Source organism: Haemaphysalis longicornis, unplaced genomic scaffold (assembly GCF_048455015.1).
Source record: "Haemaphysalis longicornis isolate Haplotype H1 unplaced genomic scaffold, Haemaphysalis longicornis Haplotype H1 scaffold_13, whole genome shotgun sequence".
In the NCBI taxonomy this organism is placed as follows: Eukaryota; Metazoa; Arthropoda; class Arachnida; order Ixodida; family Ixodidae; genus Haemaphysalis; species Haemaphysalis longicornis.
In genome coordinates this window covers 86,193,791-86,214,413 of record NW_027526233.1, presented here as the reverse complement: position 1 = coordinate 86,214,413, position 20,623 = coordinate 86,193,791, and positions in this window count along the sequence as shown.

Genomic DNA, 20,623 nt, shown 5'->3' with positions numbered 1-20,623 from the left:
TATTTACCGTTTAAACATGCCGTCGATGCCAAAGAGCTGTTTCCAATTTGTTTTTTTCTGTATATTCGATTTGCAGGATATAGTAATTTTATTATAGCTTTGTCAAACCGTTGCAATTCACCGCTCGTCCTCTGTGTTGCCAAAGTGTCAGTCCACATTCATACTATAATGTATTCAGTAGCTGACTACAAAGTACTCCAATGACGTGTTATCTTAAATAAAATGGCCGTGAAAAGGAACTGAAGTCAATTCGATTTCTAGCAGCAAGAAAGAATGAGGGCAGTGCATTACCTCTTTTACGTTCGTCAACACTCTTTCGATTGCCTATATACTAAGCACTATTATCCTAAATTGCCGTACCAGTAAAGATAATATTCGCTTCTCGTTTTTGTGTGTGGGTTTTGTTTATATTTTTTCGGTGTGTCTGTATACGAGTATGCAAAGGAATATGATCTTGCGTGAATGTTCTTGGAGAGCTTTATGTTGCACTGTATATCTCCCTTTTTGTATGTGTTATTTAGCCTTATGTGCTATTATTTTTCAGGGTTTATGTAATTTAGCTTGAATTACCCTTACTTTGCATTGTATTATCCTTGCATTGCATGGTATTGCCTTACTGCACCCGCCTCATGGACGGATGTTGCATTTTAAGCTGGAAAACGTTTCTGCGATTTCACTTCATGTGAAACCAGGTGTCGTTTGGGGCTTTCTCCGAACCTCTTTCACCCCGCATTCCCCCGCAGTGGTTCGCGTGCCCCTCACGCTAAAAAAACCACTCCGTTGTCTTAATCCCCCTCTTCCTTCATTTTTTCTTTGTTAACGCTTGCACTAGGCGTCCGTAATTAACTCTGCGCTCTCACACTCTTTTTTCCTAACCATTAAATTTCCTCAGGTCCTTTGCATCGTTCTGTATGTTTGAAACTCCTTTACCTTGATACCTACATCAGGCAGCAATGTTTTCAAAAAGAAAATAGCCGCAGGTTGCCGTACCAGGCAGCTGCCGCCAGAAGCAGTTCATGAAACGAGCAGGAACCGAGCCCCTCCTTAGTCCCTTACGTTCTTGCTTTCACGTGGTGACTACAGTGGCATGCAAGCCTTTCCAGTTACCCTATAACCTCGCCTGTCTTGATTACGCACCCTTTCCGCTCTGTTCCCAGGAAGCACTCCAACGCCCTTTTTCCCCCCACCCCTTGCGTTCTGGGGCTTCGCATGCTTCTGTGTGGCGTGGAGCCTACGTTTTGCTTGATACATCTGATGAAGTTTCACAGCGCACGAACGGGACTGAGTGCAGAGGAGACAAACACGGGCGCTGACTAAAAACTGTTTATTTTTGGAAGGAAAGAACATTTATGGGGGTACCAAAACTGGCATGGTTATCAGAAAACGGGTTGCAGAATGCGGGAAGGCATGGCAAAAAACAGGCAGGGAAGCTTGTCTTATCCGGCCAGTTATGCGATTTTCTTATCCAGCAAAGCCGCCGACAGTGTGCTGACACATACGTGCCTCTGCTGGGAATGAGGAATGCCTGGCATATTTCGCATATTTCACTGGTGTGCAGGACTCCATACCTTTTCAGGACACGGCACTCTTCAAAATCAGGCGCGCATGAATTGCAAGTTTTCACATGCTGGACAAGCGTGTTGCATATCCCGGTTTTCAGTGGGTTGGCATACATTTCCTTGCCCCGATAATAACTGAAATGTATTTAAACCCAACTGATCTCCACTATTTGTACCTTTGAAAAAGACCGCCCCCGGTCTAAACGCTAGAATAAGCATTGTTAAGTTTTTTCTCAATGTGACTTCTCTATCGTACAGCTAACCTTATAGCCAAGAACGTTTCTCTAAGCCTTGATATATATATATATATATATATATATACAGTCGAACACGGATATATCGAACACGGGTATATCGAATTATTGTCTATATCGAACTCATGAATTATCCCCTTGAAAATTCTGTGTAAAAGTATAGGAATTCATACGTTTATATCGAACGGTATTTTTTCCGACATTGGGTATATCGAACGCCGCGCGAGCTGGAAGGTGCTCTTCGGCGGTAGCTGCACCCCTGATTTTCGCGGTCACTTAGTGCCTTCGCCAAAACCCGACAGGGAGAGAAGCCGGGGCCTCGGAGCGTCACGCTTGCTTCCTCATGGATAACTGCTCGGCCAACCAAACCACCTGCGGGCTCGATAACATCGAGCTCAAGTTTCTGCCTCTGAACACAACAGCCAGGCTGCAGCCGCTGGACCACTCGACAAAGTCGTTCAAGGTTGGGTACAGGAGGCGACTCCTCGATAGGCTTTTGATGAACCTCCGCATGGGCACCGAGCTTAAAGTTGACCAGCTGGGCGCCAAACACATGATGACTGGTGCCTGGAACAGCGTAAAGCAGAGCGTGGCCAACTGCTTCCGGAAGGCAGGCTTCGTGACGTCTGAATTTTCGGAAGCTTGCGAAGACGGCGACGACGACGAACAGGACATGGACGACACGTTTCACGAGCTGTGATCCCTTTTCCCGGCTGCTGCTCCAACCGGAGTGTCTGCCGGCAACTTCGTGAACGCTGACAGGAATGTTTAGACTGTTCCGAGCGCCGGTGACGAGGATATCGTAGCTGCGGTTGCAGGAACCCAGGCTGATAGCTCGAGTGGCGAAGATCGTCCGGACGAGGATGCGGATACACGATCGTACTCCACCGGTGAACTGGCGGCTGCGTTCAGCTTCATTCGACGTAGTTGCGGCGACATGGAGAAACTGGGCTGTCACACCTGGATATCCTTGAGCAGATCGAGACCATCGTCTTTAATTCCATATACAGGACGAAGAAGCAGGCCAAGATGAGCGATTTTTTTTCACGCAAATAAAGCATCCTGTTGCGTCGTTAGTGTGGACTTAGTTGTCATTCTTGAATGCGCAGATCGGTAAGTGGTCGTCCGCCACAAATGAGGTCTCAGAGCCCATATTTTTTATATCGAATTTTTCATATATCGAACTATTTCGCGATCCCCTTGGAGTTCGATATATCCGTGTTCGACTATATATATATATATATATATATATATATATATATATATATACAGAAAGATAGGTCAGCAGTCTACAACGCCAAAGGAGGCATACTGGTGTGGTTAGGCTCTTTTCTTTTTCACTACGGTTAATGATGTAAACATTTTTTTTAAATATACACAAGAAAGAAAGAAAAACACGCGCCGAGAGTGGGGACCGAACCCACGCCTTTCGATTACATGTCGAATGCCTTACCAATTCGGCTATCTGGGCGACTGTGTTCTCCTTCACTTTCTGGGCTATTTATATTTACTAGAAGTGTATCTGACGCTTGAGGGTGGTAGCCAGCGCCACTCTGACTACACGGGGAGAAGGGGACCTTCTTTTCAACCCCCGTGGCGTGACTCCAACGTCTACAGCCTGTCTTGAGCGGGTAAATGGCGGGAAGCCCTCTTATGCTACCTAGGCATCAAGGCTGCCAGAAACCGAGACCCTCGCTAGGCTTTCGCAGAATAATATAGTAAGGAAATGAGGGGCTCGTTGAGGAAATACAGAAAGATAGGTCAGCAGTCTACAACGCCAAAGGAGGCATAGGGGTGTGGTTAGGCTCTTTTCTTTTTCACTACGGTTAATGATGTAAACATTTTTTTTAAATATACACAAGAAAGAAAGAAAAACACGCGCCGAGAGTGGGGACCGAACCCACGCCTTTCGATTACATGTCGAATGCCTTACCAATTCGGCTATCTGGGCGACTGTGTTCTCCTTCACTTTCTGGGCTATTTATATTTACTAGAAGTGTATCTGACGCTTGAGGGTGGTAGCCAGCGCCACTCTGACTACACGGGGAGAAGGGGACCTTCTTTTCAACCCCCGTGGCGTGACTCCAACGTCTACAGCCTGTCATGAGCGGGTAAATGGCGGGAAGCCCTCTTATGCTACCTAGGCATCAAGGCTGCCAGAAACCGAGACCCTCGCTAGGCTTTCGCAGAATAATATAGTAAGGAAATGAGGGGCTCGTTGAGGAAATACAGAAAGATAGGTCAGCAGTCTACAACGCCAAAGGAGGCATAGGGGTGTGGTTAGGCTCTTTTCTTTTTCACTACGGTTAATGATGTAAACATTTTTTTTAAATATACACAAGAAAGAAAGAAAAACACGCGCCGAGAGTGGGGACCGAACCCACGCCTTTCGATTACATGTCGAATGCCTTACCAATTCGGCTATCTGGGCGACTGTGTTCTCCTTCACTTTCTGGGCTATTTATATTTACTAGAAGTGTATCTGACGCTTGAGGGTGGTAGCCAGCGCCACTCTGACTACACGGGGAGAAGGGGACCTTCTTTTCAACCCCCGTGGCGTGACTCCAACGTCTACAGCCTGTCATGAGCGGGTAAATGGCGGGAAGCCCTCTTATGCTACCTAGGCATCAAGGCTGCCAGAAACCGAGACCCTCGCTAGGCTTTCGCAGAATAATATAGTAACGAAATGAGAGTCTCGTTGAGGAAATACAGAAAGATAGGTCAGCAGTCTACAACGCCAAAGGAGGCATAGGGGTGTGGTTAGGCTCTTTTCTTTTTAACTACGGTTAATGATGTAAACATTTTTTAAAAATATACACAAGAAAGAAAGAAAAACACGCGCCGAGAGTGGGGACCGAACCCACGCCTTTCGATTACATGTCGAATGCCTTACCAATTCGACATGTAAGGCATTCGACATGTAATCGAAAGGCGTGGGTTCGGTCCCCACTCTCGGCGCGTGTTTTTCTTTCTTTCTTGTGTATATTTAAAAAGAATGTTGACATCATTAACCGTAGTGAAAAAGAAAAGAGCCTAACCACACCCCTATGCCTCCTTTGGCGTTGTAGACTGCTTACCTATCTTTCTGTATTTCCTCAACGAGCCCCTCATTTCCTTACTATATTATTCTGCGAAAGCCTAGCGAGGGTCTCGGTTTCTGGCAGCCTTGATGCCTAGGTAGCATAAGAGGGCTTCCCACCATTTACCCGCTCATGACAGGCTGTAGACGTTGGAGTCACGCCACGGGGGTTGAAAAGAAGGTCCCCTTCTCCCCGTGTAGTCAGAGTGGCGCTGGCTACCACCCTCAAGCGTCAGATACACTTCTAGTAAATATAAATAGCCCAGAAAGTGAAGGAGAACACAGTCACCCAGATAGCCGAATTGGTAAGGCATTCGACATGTAATCGAAAGGCGTGGGTTCGGTCCCCACTCTCGGCGCGTGTTTTTCTTTCTTTCTTGTGTATATTTAAAAAAAATGTTTACATCATTAACCGTAGTGAAAAAGAAAAGAGCCTAACCACACCCCTATGCCTCCTTTGGCGTTGTAGACTGCTGACCTATCTTTCTGTATTTCCTCAACGAGCCCGTCATTTCCTTACTATATTATTCTGCGAAAGCCTAGCGAGGGTCTCGGTTTCTGGCAGCCTTGATGCCTAGGTAGCATAAGAGGGCTTCCCGCCATTTACCCGCTCATGACAGGCTGTAGACGTTGGAGTCACGCCACGGGGGTTGAAAAGAAGGTCCCCTTCTCCCCGTGTAGTCAGAGTGGCGCTGGCTACCACCCTCAAGCGTCAGATACACTTCTAGTAAATATAAATAGCCCAGAAAGTGAAGGAGAACACAGTCGCCAAGATAGCCGAATTGGTAAGGCATTCGACATGTAATCGAAAGGCGTGGGTTCGGTCCCCACTCTCGGCGCGTGTTTTTCTTTCTTTCTTGTGTATATTTAAAAAAAATGTTTACACCATTAACCGTAGTGAAAAAGAAAAGAGCCTAACCACACCCCTATGCCTCCTTTGGCGTTGTAGACTGCTGACCTATCTTTCTGTATTTCCTCAACGAGCCCCTCATTTCCTTACTGTATGTATATATATATATATATACATATATATATAGCGAATCGGAAATGGGAAATGAAGGGCTCGGTGAAATAAGACAGAAAATAAGGGTTGGCCGTCAAGAAAACCTCGGAAAGCAAAGGGGAGGTTGCGGTGGGTCATAAAAAAAGGTGAATTTTTTTTAGACAAAAAGAAAATGGTGAAAAAATGCCCGCCGGGTGGGATTCGAACCCACTACCTCCAGAATGCCGCAATGGTGCGGACAAAAATACTTTAACATAAATACCCCTGAAAGTGGTGGGGACAAAGTCCAGCCGGTAGCGTAGTGATTATAGAACCAGACCGGTATTCTGGGGGTCATGGGTTCGGATCCGGCGGGCTTTTTCACCACTTTTTTTCTGACTCAACAAATTCTTCATCTGTTTCTATGACCCACCACAACCTCCCCTTTGCTTTCCGAGGTTTTCTTGACTACCAACCCCTATTTTCTCTCTCTCTCTTTATATATATATATATATATATATATATATATATATATTGTAAAGGAGATGAATGGTACAGGCGGTAGTGAACGAGAAACGTTGCTTGGTCACACCACGATGGTCAGCCACCCTATCGACACCGGCTCCAACGCGCCTTTACGCCAGCGACCTTACCACGTTGCCCCTTCCGAAAGGAGCATAATTGATGAACAAGTGGGTGACATGCTCCAGTGCGGTATCATTCGACAAACGAACAGCCCCTGGGCGTCGCCGGTAGTACTCGTGCGTAAAAAGGACGGCTCCATCCTTTTTTGTGTGGACTACCGTCGCCTAAACAAAATAATTCGCAAGGAGGTTTACCGGCTACCACGAATTGACAGCGCCCTAGATTGCCTTCAAGGAGCAGAATATTTTTCGTCCCTTGACCTGCGCTCCGGATACTGGCAAGTCCCGATGGCAGATGCGGATCATCCGAAAACAGCCTTTGTTACTCCAGACGGTTTATATGAATTTAACGTCAGGCTGTTCGGCCTGTGCAACCCGCCCGCCACAATCGAACGGATGATGGACAATATTCTTCGCGGCCTCAAATGGAAGATATGCCTGTGTTGCCTGGACGACGTCGTAGTGTTCTCACCCGACTTTTCCACGCATCTATGGCCGTTCGAGCAAGTTTTAGCTTGTATGAAGGACGAAGGCCTTCAAATCAACCTAAATAAGTGCCGATTTGCTGCTCGCCAGCTGACAATCCTTGGCCACGTCGTTTTCAGAGATGGCATTCTTCCCAATCCGGACAAGGTTTGTGCCGTGGCTGAATTCCGGAAGCCGGCCACGATCAAAGAGCTTCGTAGCTTCATTAGGCTATGCTCGTATTTCTGCCGCTTTGTGCGTAACTTCGCCTCCATCATCGCGCCATTGACACAACTTCTTGGCAACAAGAACGGACTTTTGGCATGGTCATCGGCTTGCGACAAGGCCTTTGCAAGCCTACGTCGCCTCCTCACGTCCCACCGATTCTCCGCCATTTCGACCCGTTGGTCCCAACTGAAATTCACACCGATGCGAGTGGAGTTCTTCTGGGTGGTGTTCTGGCTCAAAGGAAGGCCGGATTTTATAAATACGTGGTCGCCTACGCGAGCCGCACACTCACACCTGTGGAGTCGAATTACTCTGTCACTGAGCGGGAATGCTTGGCAATTGTGTGGGCCCTCTCGAAGTTTCGTCCTTATCTGTATGGCCGACCTTTCGACGTCATCACCGACCATCATGCGCTTTGTTGGTTGTCGTCCCTGAGAGACCCTTCTGGCCGACTGGCACGTTGGGCACTCCGCCTTCAGGACTTTGACATCCACGTGGTGTATAGCTGTGGCCGCAAGCACCACGACGCTGACGCCCTCTCCCGGGGTCCGATGTTGCCTGACGAGACGACTAATTCCCCCTCTGAGTGTTTTGTATCACTCGTTGACGTGAGTTCCATGCCATCTGAACAGCAAAAAGATCCGTGGGTCATGTCCTTTTCAACTACTTTTCGAACCCGTCGAACTCGTCGGTACATCGAGCAATTCGGCGCCAAGTGTCCCACTTCGCTATTCGTGATGGCCTGCTCTACAGGCGGAAATACCACCCTAATGGGAGCAATGGCTGCTCGTCATTCCCCGCTATCTGTGCTCTGAAGTGTGCGACCATTTTCACAGGTAGCCTCAGTGTGCTCACGCCGGCGTGCTAAAGACCTACGAACGCCTTAGACTGCGATATTTATGGCGTGGTATGTACGGCTTTGTTCGTCGTTATGTTCGCTCTTGCACGGACTGTCAATGGCGCAAGCCACCACCCCCTCGTGCGTCTGGCCCGATGCAGCCTTTTGCGTGCCCGATTCAAGCTTGCGACTGGGTAGGAATCGATCTCTACGGACCCTCCCCTATACTGCGGCTGGCAATAGGTGCGTCATCGTAGCCGTCGACCACCTGACAGGGTACGCCGAAACCGCTGCGCTGCGTGCCGGTACTGCCGACGCCGTTGCAACATTTCTACTCAATCGCATCATCCTACGTCACGGCGCTCCTAGGGAACTTCTCAGTGACAGGGGGTGTGTCTTTTTTCTGACGTGATTAAAGCGCTCCTAAAGGCCTGCCGCATCGTCCACCGCACGACTACTGCACATCACCCGCAGACGAACGGCTTAACCAATAGGTTTAACCGCACCTTGGGGGACATGCTGGTAATGTGTGTATCATCCAACCATTCCAACTGGGATATGATTCTTCCATTCGTAACTTACGCCTACAATACTGCCAAACAAGGCACCACAGGCTTCTCTTCCTTCTTCCTTGTGTATGGGCGCGAGCCGTCGTGCCTGCTTGACACGACCCTCCCCTACAGTCCCGACGTGTCTGAAGCCTCGTCCATCTCGGACGTCACCCGACGTGCGGAGGAGTGTCGCCAACTGGCTCGCTCGTTCACGTCAGATGAGCAAGGACGCCAAAAGTTCCGCCATGATGCGTGCACGCCTACCCCAGAAGTTTTGTCCGAATGATCTCGTTTGGCTCTGGATTCTGGCCACGACTCCTGGGCTGTCGGGCAAGCTCCTTTCGAACTACCACGGGCCGTATCGTGTATTCGAACGGACGACGCCTGTCACTTGTGTGGTCGAGCCTCTCAATCCTTCCTCTGACAATTGCTGCCGTGGCTGAGAGATCGTTCACGTAGCACGCCTGAAGCGATACTTCGAACCCGCCATGGTCTCGTGCCCATAAGTAGCCAGGATGGCTCCTGTTCGTCCCGGAGAAATTGTAAAGGAGATGAATGGTACAGGCGCTAGTGAACGAAAAACGATAGTGCGCCGGACTCCGCAGCCGCGAAAACAGCATCGACAGTGACAACAAAACAAACAACCACCCCGACGACGAATACGACAGGTGCGCGTCTGTGAACCCGCTCCGTCGTGGATAACGGTCATTAAAGGCGTTTCGGCAGCTACCCTGCGTTGAGCAATACATCCCCTTAAATCTGATCTATGTAACTCTTTTCTATCCCTAAGCGCAATCTACAGCAACATTTCTGTAGACCGTACAGACGATATAGGATTCCTTTCCAGTCGCTCGGTAAGGTAGCAACTTCTCTGCGTGACTAGCGTTACTGGAAGAATGCAGTGGTTGCATATCAGTAGGAGACAGGAAACAGAAAACTTACTTTTGAAGATATCAGAAGCCTCAAGATCGCATGATTTCAGGAGACGACCTTATCTTGATCGGGGTCAAAGATCGGAGCGATGAACTGCCGAAATCGTGCTATGGATGTGCAAACTTCGGGGGGGGGGGGGGGGACCAAGGAACCAGATCGCTCTTATTTCAAGATGAGCTGCTCCTCCAGTGAGCGAAAAATACGTAAGGGCTGTGCTCGTGCGCAATAAAGCTGTGAAAAAATCGAGAGCACCAAGTTGGAGCTCCCATCAACTGCTACAGGTAAGTCGCACAGTTTTAGCTGCCACTGTTCGGTGTTTAAAAGCTTCGTCAGTCTTCTGAATAATGATGCGGGGAGAGCGCAAACTGCAGAAAAATATAAATCGGAAGCGACAGGGGCACGAACGTGTCCAGGACTCCAACCAGCCATAACGTGGCACATGGTAGCCCCAGGAAATCGAACAGGGCGACCACCCGATATCCATCGGTGGACGCATGGACCCGTTTACAAGCAGCTCTTGGAATTTTGTGCTGAGACTGGCCTAAACGGCATTCTGTAGTGGATGAAGCCGCTTGTTTTCCGTCGCGTTGTTTTTTATGTTACAATTGCTTCGAAGTAAAGAATAATAGTTTCTGGATTTTGTTTGTTGTCTTTGCGATCGTTTTCATGGCGCCAGGTGCATTTAAAAAGCGGAGCACCCGCATATGGCTACACACTATACGAGCGCGCGTTTATTAAAAATGCGCTACGCGTGTTCTCTTACGTTTTGGCAGATTTTTACTCTTTGTACTGTATTGTTTTCAGTGAAACTGCGTCAGTTATGTAGTGGGCTAGGTCGCACTCTTGGAGTCCGTTATTTCGAAGTTCGGAAAAAACGGTAACGCACTATACACGATGTGTGGACGTTCAGCTCGCCTATTTATGTAGCGTGGACAGGAAGGAGTGTCGGTACTTCATCATCGGCGCCGACATAAACCACATTCCCCGTCGAATTTAACACACTACCCTATCACATTGCCCTAATAATGACTTCGGTATGTTTCGTACAAAGTGTGTCACAGTGTGTAGTTTCACAATGCCACCCGATTTTGTGTTGCTGACTGTTATACCTGCCTTCGACTGGTTCTGTATAACAATTGTCATTGGTCTTTTTGTGATGACCTTGAATGGTTTGAATTTAATATGCCGACACTTTAACATTGCGTTACACTAATATGTAACAGAAGGAGTGAGTTTTAATAACGTGTTTCATCCTAGCATAGGGGCTTTCATTACTTGTACGTGTTGCAATTCAGCCACACATAAGGATCGCCGCACGCTTTCACAAACTGCTATAGAAAAAAACCTTTGTGTTTTTTAACCAAACCCTATCGGGTAATCTTTCACTACTAGAAGGTAAGGCATGTTCTCACATAGTCACGTTATACAGCAGAGATAAAAGTAATCATCCTGAGGTGCTTAACGCTACACAAGTTGTTCAGCTTCCTTGCTTGGTTGTTTGGCAGTAACTGTTTGATTGAATTCTGATTCTAAGTATTTTATTGTAGTATGATGCTGCAACATCGCTTAAAAAACGGTGCCTTCTCTAAGGAAATTATGCAAAATTGAATGCTTAAAAGCAGGTGGACTATGCCCAGCAAAATTACAAATTTGAATTTACATTGTTTATTCGATCAGAGCTTCATGCCCTGCAACTGTGCGAGGGTTGAGTTAAAAGGAGTCGGGTGGAGGTAGTCAAGAATATATATTTTCTGTAAAAGTAACGCACACTTAGGTACAACTCAGTATGTAATAGTCAGTGTTTCTGTTATTTTTCAATGAACTACTGTACTGACGTGGACTTTAATGTGCAACTGGCTGCACTCTTTCATTGGGTGTTGTAATTACATTCCGGTGATGTAATTAACATTGTAACCATCTAGATTGTAAAAACATTTTTTACAAGTGCTCCTGTTTAAACTTGAAATCTCTTGTCAATTTTCACATGAGCTTGAGACGACAGTTAAGCAAGGGCGGTAGCAGTGTCTTGCTCTTGAGGAGCGAAAGCGGGCTCCCATGAATATCCTGCAAAAAAGAGGAAAAAAGATGAAACAAAAGAAAAAGAAATTTGGGGCGCCAGCTGAGTAATAATGTGTTTTATTCAAGTATTTAGCACGAAGATGCGTTGCGCTTTGCTGCGACCTTGCAGGTGACATACGGCTTTCTTTAACCGAAATGTGCAGGAGTTCACATGTTGATGCAATTTTGGTCGTTATCGGCATTGCTGCCATCACAAAAGACTAATTGCTGCATGAAGTCTACTTCAGAGGATCTGTGTACTGCCCAATTTATGATGTCGCAAGGAACCTTTGACATATTTGAGGGAGAAACAAAATATTAGCAGTCAACACAGCGACTCCACATACCGTAAGAAAAAACCGGAAGATGGAAACCACTGATCAGGCCTAATAAGCATTCATGGTTTTTTATGTGTAGCTGCACAATAGTACATCGATGAGCTTTGTTAGATTATTTGTTAGATTAGTTTGATAGGTTATTGTTAGAGTAGTGAATTAGATTAGGTTGTTAGATTACTTAACTAAATTATTTACCCTGTCTGTACCCTCATAAAGCTCGTGTTATTTGCTCATTTTATTATTTGAAAAGTTTTTTTGGTGGAATGGTATATACAGTAGCTTTGTAACACGAGGAACGCAGGTTCGTTCCAAACCAGAGGAAGCTCTTTCTTTTGGAAGCCTCTGTTTGCGAGCGTGACGCCGTGATCCCGTACGAGCTACGAAAGCAAGCCGGGACTCTAAAGTGCTCCGCACCTAAAGCTACAGTATAGAAACTTGCTGGAAACCTGTTTTGTGCAAACAATCACCTCATTATATATACAAAGTGTAATTATAAAACGGCTGGCGCTGCCGAACTGTGAATAAGTGCCTATCTGGTCATTTTTTTACATCCGTTGATAGTATATAGGGGAGGGCCTCTTTTTCTCGGCTTGTATCTGGGTATCCCAACATGTCTGTTTCCTGGATTAAGTTATTTGATACACTTCACCCAGTAGATAAAAAACCAAGTGCTGTTGGCAGTTCCAAAATTTTTGGTTTTCAATTCAGGTTCCCCTGCTTCTCAGCAGTAAACGCGGCCCTCCGCGCACAATCTTTCGATAAGAACACGTTAAGGCTGCGAATGTTTTTGTATGTGTGGCCTGTTTTAAGGGCATAAGGGCCTGAATACACATTGTGTATGGCAAATTTCACTAGAAATGGAAACAGCAATGCTAATGTATGAGCTGTTTCTGCTTCAAACCCACGCTGACACACACGTGACATATCGACACAGACAACGAATAATGGCAATGTCCTACTATAACGTTTAAATGATCGTTTGCCCCAGAACAATTCCCACGTATTTTGACGAGGCACTATTCCATGCCCCGGATTATTCTGCTCATCTCAAAGCGTCAACTTGAGGGTGTGCTGAATACAATTTTGCCCCTAGAAAAGCATACTTCCACACCTGCTTATCAACAGATGTTACTGTTGCTCATATCACCATTTGTGTAATTGCATAAATTTGTTTCATTTGTTGCCTCTGCACTCTGAATATTTGGCTCGAGGCTGCCAAATACCTAGTGTGCAGAAAGGTGCCCACTAATTTGGGGCCATGAGAGGAAAGCGTTGCTTTTGGGTGTGGTGACCGACTTGAGACAAGAGCTGGAAGAAATTGGTGCTCCAACCATTCTTCTCCCTGGAAAATGCTAATATCTCCGATTGACACGAATAAGAATGTTGCCTAAAATGACATAGAAAATGAGCACTCTTGTGTCACCCGAACAGCACAAGGGCCAGCAGTGGTAATCAGCGGCATGTTAAGAATCTCTGAGCTGTAGGATGGGGCTGTAGAGAGTACTAAATTTTATGTACTTTTCTTGGAAGCAGGGCAGGCAGGCACCTTCCCTGATTTCATGAAAGATACAAAAGAATGTGTACTGTGTAGGTTTTTATAGAAAGGTTTTCAATTTAAGCTTACAGTGGTTGATGGTGAACCGCTCCGTCCTTAGCTGCCTTTCTGCGCTCAGCTGTTCATGTTCGGCAGCTCTCATCGCAATATGGGTTGATGATTCGGGCACATCCTGACTTGAAACTGCTGTGTTTTCGCCACGCTCCTGTTCGATTCGTAACCGGAAAACGAAGTTCATGATATTGTTAGCCCCGATAACGCGCAAATAACATGCAACTGATTGCGCATATCGGCTAAGTACCAGAGAAGGTCTGTTTAGGACAAATTAGTCTCTATCCAATTGATGTAAAGGTTTCTGCCGAAAATATATGGTTCCTTATATCAACGCATACAGCATGCAACTTACAGGTGCTGGATAAACTATGCACCGAACATCTTACGCCCTGACGTAATGCCTAAGGCATTGGGTGGCTGCTAGTGAAGTCTGAGTCTATGCAACCAGGCTTTGCTTGAAATGGCTCGACATTCGGTGCGCACGTTAAATTTCCGCCACATTTTGTTCTCGCAGTTTTGTTATTTTGCGCTTTGAGAACCAGCTTTCACTATTTTGATTCCCAGGCGCCCGGAATGTTAGCTAATTACTGAGCTCAAGTCGTACTAATTAATTCGTTCAAAGGCACGCAGATTACTGCGGGTGTTTAGAGAATGCACAACGTGCTTCCAAGAAACGACTAAACTAGAACTCACGTGCGACGAAAGTAACCAAAAATGGCGACACAAGGTACGCCGATAAGATAACGTCGTGCGCTCGCTGCTTGAAGCCGTTCAAGAAGGCGGAGTCGTGCCATTCACTGACTTGAACGTCAATTACGTCGACCTGCTACCGGGGCGGCCAGGCAAATGCGCATTTGATGCTCGGTACAAGCAGGGAGTAAAAAACGATGTTCCCAGGTAATTGAAATCAAGGCTTCATTTCAAACAAGTATCTTGATATCATGAGAACCTAACAGATATCTTTATCACACAACAGATATCTGAAAATGGCAGGTAAGTACTTACTCGAGCGAAGCACACGGGGAAGCACGCCGAAAGAAAGTACGCCTCACGCATGTAATTTGGCTCCATTGCAAAGAAAAAAGCAAGTGGCTGCAGTCCTGAAAGGTAGTAGTTGCCTTGAGCGAAGTATTTTGTGCAAACATGCACGGTGTGCTTCACTTTCTTCCAATGGGTAGGCCCGTGTCCACAACGCCTCGCGAGGCCTGTCGTCCGCTTCTTGCAGACAGCGGTAAACGTATCCACTGCTTGACTACCTCTATCGTGCCGGCACATCGAAGGGGAAGCAACATAAGTCCTTACACGTCCGCTTTATTGTCCTCGGGTGTTCTTTCGAAAGCATCACGCCAAATACGGAGTTACGAAGATAAACACGTGCAGTGCGCAACGGGGAAGTCCGCAACCGGACTTGATTAGGGCAATTCTCGCGGCAGCCCCCAGGTGCTTTTTTATTTATCGCGAGTTTTATGCTTAAGGTAAGCTGTAAATTTTACAGTAGCGACAAAATGTGTTTCTAGTTGCGTAACCGAGAGCCAAGAAACTACTGCCACTGCATATCATATGCTTTTGTGTTGTAGCGAAAGGTACCGTACGCTACCTAGGGCAGTCTTCGCGGGTTGACTGGTTTTGTCCTTAAGAGCTAGAGCTGTCAGAACACCCCTTACGCAAGCACGCGGATTGGAGCAGCGGCCAATGGCGGGAAGAAATGGGCGAGGAAGGGAAGAAGAAGCGGGCTAGACCCGTGCCGCCACCTGGCGGGGCATGGCGAAGACGCCGGAGCTGCCGCCTTAAGGGCGGGCGGCGAAGGAAAGCGATGAGCCCGCAGAGCCATGCGCGATGGAGTAGGACGAACATCCAGCTCTTGTCGCTCGTACAGCGGCGATGCTTAAACAACGCCCTAAGGCGAAAAAGAGGAAACACACTACAGTTGCGTCTGGCTTCGCTACCTTCACGTCTGACGCGTTAGTGTGAGCTTCCTTCATTTTTGTTCTGAAAATGTAGGTGCCATATCACATCATGAACAAATAAATCACGCTAGTTCGCCCACTTCAAAGTCAAAATGACATGCCTAAAATTTTAAACCACCTGAAAATCTCAGAAGTTGTTGCAGTACGTGAACTGATATTTTCAGTTTTTAAAGTAGCAACCTGAAATATGTCCGGTTACAAAAAACAGTATTCCCTTACAGTGGCTAGCGTTGAGGAAGAGCTGGAGAACGTGCTAGAAGAAGAGGGCTATGGTTATTGGCCATTGAATAAAAATGATGCCAATGGAATGAAGAAGTTGCCAACCCTCGAAGCTGTGCTGCAATTAGTAGGCATCGACCAGATTTCTAATATCACTTTCATCCCGAACATTCAAGGAAGCCCGCATCGTACTATCTCGGTAAGGAAATATGTTTTATTTAGCAATATCCTAAGGGCGAGAAGTGGCAAAATGTAAACGCAAGAAGAGGCCGTCATTGTCAACGTCTGAAGCTTCAGTATGATTTGTAGAGAAATGACCCCCGCTGGTAAAAAAACAGGTTTAGGGCAGTCGCGAGAAGTTTCAGCGGATCGTTTCGAGAGCAGCAGCCGATTGAATCTATCACAGAAACCAATCGGCATTCCTGCTAATGAATAACAAAAGTCATACTAGTGGGGACAGTGCGACACCTACACGTGAGTGCACAAAAATAAACAAAAGCCGGACCCTCCCTGCAAGCAATGATTCTAAAAATTATTTTATGAATGAGTCAATGAACGAATGAATAAATTTATTGTCATTGACCTCGGGAAGGATATTAAACCAGGAGTCGTATTTTTTCTAACCTAAGCGTGGACAGCGTAACGCCTCCTGGGGGGTGGTGGCGTGGAAAAAAAACAGTCAGGAAAGGTCAAAAGTAGTTCGAGAGGACACATATACAAATATATACAGGACTATGCAGTAGGGAAAAAACAAACAAAAAACAATGTCGTGGTCCGCGTTGGAGAGAAAGAAAGCGGAGCGCTGGAAGAAGTTCTGAGCCATTCAGGTGGAAATTTAGGGCATGATGGACTCCGTCCCGCTCTCTGGCACTGCGTAGTGTCCCTAAATGTCTTCGAAAAGCCTAGATATTCCCCCCAGGGCCGCGTGCAGATCATCCCGCCTTCCCGCCAAGAGTGGGCACTCGGTGACCAACTGCCGCACGGTCTGGATGGTCACCGCGAAGTGCTGGAATGACGTGCCGTTGTTCCATTCCAAGCACTCTTTTTCGCTCTGCCATCCCCACGCACCTGATACGGAGGCGCAGCACCACTGAGTGTTTCTAACATAGCCCCCGTACATCGTCCACAGGTGTACTTTGAAAAGATGTCGAATATGGTGCGGCCCCACACAAAAGTCGGCCTATGGGCGACTCTGGGAAAACTTATGGTGAGCTATCGCCGCGTAAGTGTTCGTATGGTCTTGAAGGTAAACATTTTGACAGACTTCTGTCTGGTTGGGAAGATACTCAACTGAGATTTAATTATGCTCCAACCAATCCATAGACAAAAACCCGACGTTTCGAAGCCGGCTCGACTTCTTCTTCGGGGGTGACTAGGGCCACGCTGTAGCTGCGTCTAACAGTCTTTCACATTTGCTGGCCTCGCAAAGTCCTTCGCTGCGGCACGTAGTCGGTGTGTGTACACCGAAGGGAGAGTGCCAAGATAGCGATTAAGTTTCCCAGAGGTGCGTTGGATATGTCACGACTCAAAGAAAAGCCGCTTCCTCCAGTTCGTTTCCCTTTCCAGGATGGCCGTTCCGGAGAAGTCAATTTTGTGGTCGGCCACTTCACAGTGTTCGGCGGCTGCGCTGCGTTCTCTATTCTGTTTCTGTACATTGTTTTTGTGTTGCCTAATCCTCTCCTGTAAATTTTTGCTATCGCCGATGTACGAGGTGTTGCACTCAGCGCACGAAATGCGGTAAACGACCGCGGGTGCTTTCTGTATTGTCGGCCGGTCTTTGGGTCGGGGAGTTAGGCAGCCTATAGTTGTCGAAGGCTTGTGGGCGATGCGCACTCCCACCCCTCTGAAAATGCGGGACAAGGCCTCGCTCGTTCCTTGGATATACGGCACAGGCTCGCGTTTCAGAGGTCCGACGGTTGATGTCCTTGGAGAATTTGTCACCATGTTCTGCTCTTTGCGGCGGGTTACGGAGTAAATGAACTTTTTCGGGTAGCGGTTTTCCTGGAGGTCCGCAAATACACGGCTTACTTCTTTTTTAAGTTCAGATTTGGACGGGCAAGTTGCATCAGCTTTGTTAAATAAAGAGGACACAACAGATGCTTTGTGGTCAGCGGGATTGGCCGAAATAAAATAAAGGTAGCGGCCGGTGTGCGTCGGCTTCCTGTGAATGGAGAACACCAGGCTCTTGCCTCCTCTTGTCACTTGTGCGTCAAGAAATGGAATGGAGCTGTCTCGTTCACATTTGACCAGGAACTGGATTCGGGGTGAACGGAATTTAGGCGTTTTTCTAGGCTGTCAAGTGCGTAGGTCTTCACTATGCAGAAACAGTCGTCTACATACCGAAGAAAAAGTTTAGGTTTCGGGCGGAAGGAGCTCAAAGCCTTCCCTTCCACGTGTTTCATCGTCAAGTCAGCCATTGTTACAGAGATTGCGGCCCCCGTTGTGCTTCCAGTTTCTTGTTTGAAAATGTTACCATTGTGCGACAAATATGTGCTTGCCAAGCACAACTACAGTAGGTGGCATATCTCGTCAGCAGTGAGCGGCGTCCTTTCTTTTAGGGTTGCGTCATTTTTGAAGGCACTTCGGGCCGCGGATACAGCCAAAGGTACAGGAACACTTGTGAACAATGACACAATGTCGAACGAGACCAGGCTCTAGTCTTCGTCAATGCTCACCTGTGACGCAAGTTGCACGAAGTGGCTGGAGTTCCGTACATGGGTCGACGTCTTCCCGCCGAGGGGGTCTAGGATGCGGTGCAGGAAATTTGAAAGGGCTCGGCACGGGGATGATGTGAAGTCCACCATCGGGCGAAGGGGGACAGGAGGTTTGTGGATCTTCGTTAATCCGTAGAAACTGGGTTCGGAGCCGTTTCGGCAGATCAAACGAAGGTATGGTATTTTGTGTTCCGGGTGGTTCTTAAAAATCGCCGCGAGTAACTTGTTTAGCTGCGTCTGCGTTTGGTTTGAAGATCCCTCTTTAACTTCGTATACGCGTTTCCATCCAAGAGAGCCGAAACCTTCCGGTCGTAGTTCTGGCGGTCTAACACCACCGATGTGTCGCCCTTGTCGGCAGGTAGGATGACAATGCTTTCGTCTTTTCGAAGTTCCTGGAGTGCATGGTATTTCTCTATAGTAACATTTTTGCCCATTTTTAACGGCAATTTCGAAACGAGGCCAATCGATTTAGGTCTTATTCATTTCGGGAGTGCGGCTGTACTTGTTCAACAGCTTCCTGCACCGCAGCAAGGATCTTTGCAAGGGGGAGGGGGGCTCGTAGCTACATTGTAGCTGTGTCCGTTGGCCAGAACAGACGTTTGGTCTTGAGCGAGAGTGAGGAATGACAGGGTGGCAGAAAAACCGTGATCTGGGCCAATTTGGGGCGAGTGCCTTATCCACAAACAAGAACGTTTCTTATCTTGCGTGATCCGGTGCTTGTCTGCAATCGGTGCAGCCACGATGTCAGAAAATTTGTCGACGGAGGCTATCAGTCGGGGGATGCGGTGCACCAGTTGGCGATTGGCAAAAAAAAGGTCCATCTCTTTCTTCCTGATGGCGGCGTCGCATTCGTGGAGGCGGGCATTGAGGAGTCGATGGTCGGCTTCAGGGATGATATCCATGCCTTCGGGGGTCGAAAAGGGCGTTTCAGGCGCAGGCTCTGAGGAAGGGAAACGAACTGGAAACGAACTGGAAACGAACTGGAGGAAGCGGCTTTTCCTCTAGCCGTGGCATATCCAACGCACCCCTGGGAACCTTAATCGCTCTCTTGGCACTCTCCATTTGGTGTACATACACAGATTACGTGCGCAGTGAAGAGCTTTGTTCGAGGCCAGCAAAAGTGAAAGACTATAAGACGCAGCTGCAGCGTGGCCCCAGTCACCCCTGCAGATGAAGCCGAGCGGGCTTCGAAACGTCAGGTTTTTTCTATGTATTGGTTGGGCACTAATTAAATCACAGTTCAGTAACTTCCCAAACAGACTTAAGTATGTCAAAATGTTCACCTTCAAATCTATCAGCCAAGGCTTTGGCCTCGACACCACGGAGCTCGTCAAGCGCTACATACGCATCAAGGAAGGCATCTCCGTCTTCAAAACTCACCTAGCATTCAATCGCACCTGTAAAGAAAGGAAAGTCGTCCCTCAGAGCCTGCGCCGAAAACGGCCCGTGTCGACCCCCGAAAGCATGGATATCATCACTCAAGCAGAACATCGACTTGTCAATGCCCGCCTCCACGAATGCAACGCCGCCATCAGGAAGAATGAATTGGACCTTCTCTTGGGCAAGCGCCAAATGGATCACCCCATACCCGAACTGGTGACCTCCGTCGACGAATTTGCTGACAGCTTGGCGGCATCGACTGCAGACAAGCACCGGATCACGCAAGATAGAAAACTTTTTTATTTGTGGATAAGGCGCTCGCCCCAAATTGGCCCAGATCAAGGTTTTGTGACCAATCTGTCATTCCTCACTCTCACTCAAGAGCAAACGTCTGTTCTGGCCAAAGGACACATCTACAATGTAGCTACGAGCACCCCTCCCCCTTGCAAAGATCCTTCCTGCGGTGCAGGAAGCTGTTGAACAAGTACAGCCGCACGCCCGAAATGAATGACCTAAATCGATTGGCCTCGTATCGAAATTGCCGTTAAAAATGGGCAAAAATGTTACTACAGAGGAAAACCATGCACTGCAGGAACTTCGAAAAGACGAAAGCATTGTCATCCTACCTGCCGACAAGGGCAACACGACCGCGGTGTTACACCGCTAGAACTACTACCGGAAGGTTTCGGCTCTCTACGATGCAAACGCGTATACGAAGTAAAGAGGGATCTTCACACCAAACGCAGACGCAGTAACAGGTTACTCGCGGCCATTTTTAAAAACCACCCGGAATAAAAAGTACTTT